This window comes from Eurypyga helias, unplaced genomic scaffold (assembly GCF_000690775.1).
Source record: "Eurypyga helias isolate BGI_N326 unplaced genomic scaffold, ASM69077v1 scaffold13772, whole genome shotgun sequence".
NCBI classification, from domain to species: domain Eukaryota; kingdom Metazoa; phylum Chordata; class Aves; order Eurypygiformes; family Eurypygidae; genus Eurypyga; species Eurypyga helias.
The window spans coordinates 8255-9996 of NW_010234139.1; positions in this window are offsets into that span (position 1 = coordinate 8255).

Below are 1742 nucleotides of genomic sequence, written 5' to 3' on the forward strand. Positions count from 1 at the left end.
CTCGAGGGTGGATCCCGACTTCTGTGGGCTGCTTGTGCCAGGCAGGTTTAACCTCCTGGTGTTTCTTTAAAACCCAAGGTACTTCCCAAAGCCTTTTGACTTACAAAGCAGATGTTCAGGCCGAACTGTTGAACTGGAAAGTTGGGAGTGCACAAAAACCCTGCCTGCAGCTTGGAAACAACAGACTGTCCCTTTTAACTGAAGTGAAACCATAACATTGTTCCTTCTCAGAACCACCCCCTGCGCCCCGGCAGAAAACCTCCCACGGCTTTGTCCTTTCCCCAGGGTTTCGTAAGCGGAACTGCTTTCCCTTCATCCGCTAAAATTTGGAAAAATAGAAACAAACACTTTTTTTATACATATTTTTTTAAAAGTCCTGTTCCTGCTTGGAGTTCCTTTTGGGCTAATGTATTGTTGACCCAGGCTTTTAAATTTGGGGGTCATGGTTGCATGACTTAGCCCTTAAAAATCACAATCTCGGTGAGGCACGCGAGGCCCAGCTCCTGCGTGAGCCGTCGGGCTGCCGCCACGTGCCCGTGGCTCGGGTTAGGGTAACTGCAGGCCCAAGTGCGTTAGAGACGCGGGCTCAAGTCCGGTTAGGTAAACCTGCGGAGAATTCCAGCCTGGGGGGTTTAATTAAAGGGGTTTTTTCCCCCTTTATAGGCTGAGCCCATGTGAGCTGATAATCCTTTTCTCTTCAGCTTCTTAAAACCTCAGACGTTTCCTCCAACAGACACCTCTGGGAGTGAACCTGGGAGAGAGAACCAGTTGGAGAGCTGCTCCGAATCGGTGGGAAAATCGCCCGCCGTTTTGGCACGAAGCCCTGGCCCGAAGGACGCTCTCAAGAGGAAAAACGCAATATTGCTTCTTTGGGGCTTTTTTGTTTTCTTCGGCAGCGCAGCCCTGGCTGGACACGAGGGCTGCCCGGGCTTACCAGGTAGGAGTTCTCCACAAGCACCATATCCGTGGGCTGAAGTTTTCCAAGGATGTGTCTGCCTCCAGCTCGGCTTTGCTTGGAGGTTTCCGCTGAACCAGCTCAGCCCTTCTGCCAGCGAGGCTGGAGCTGGAGTTACCGCACCTTCGGCAAACACGGAAACGAGCTGGCGATGCCTTTGGCAGCGCACGGCACTACATCCCGCCCTAGCAGCGAGAGGAAAACTGCACTGTTTGTCCCCCCACCCTGAACGCTTTTGCCTTGACGGACGGTTCTTTGTCTCACCGGGGTGCCAGGCGCCTTGGAGGAAGGTCTAAAACCCAAAGAAACAAAATGAGCCTGGAAAGAAATGAGTATCTCAGCCCGTTGGTGCACAGGGTTATAAAAAGGTCTCATCTTTTGAATATGGGGATCCAAACTGCACCTTGGAGACCTCCTCGGCAGCTGAGAGGGGAGGGACAGCCAGGCCTCCCAGCAGGTCATTCCTGAGGGTCGCAGCCTGGAAGCCCAGCCAAGCCCAGCTCACGGAGCTCAGGTGTGTCCCCCTGCACCGGGTGTTGCGGGGGGAGGAGGGGTGTTGGCAGGGCTGGGTGTGCAGGTGGAGATGCCCTGTCGGAAGGTGCTGGTGGCTCCAGGGAAGCGCTGTGTTGTGGTTTTGGGGCAGGGCACCGGATCTGAGCAGCTTTCACTGCTGCCTGTCCAGGTCCCAAGATGCTCGGGGGGCTGGGGGCAAGCTCGGGGCAGGGGCACAGTGCAGACAGGAGTTTCAGTAACTCTGCTTCGAGTCCTCCTGCTGCCAGGGCAGCTT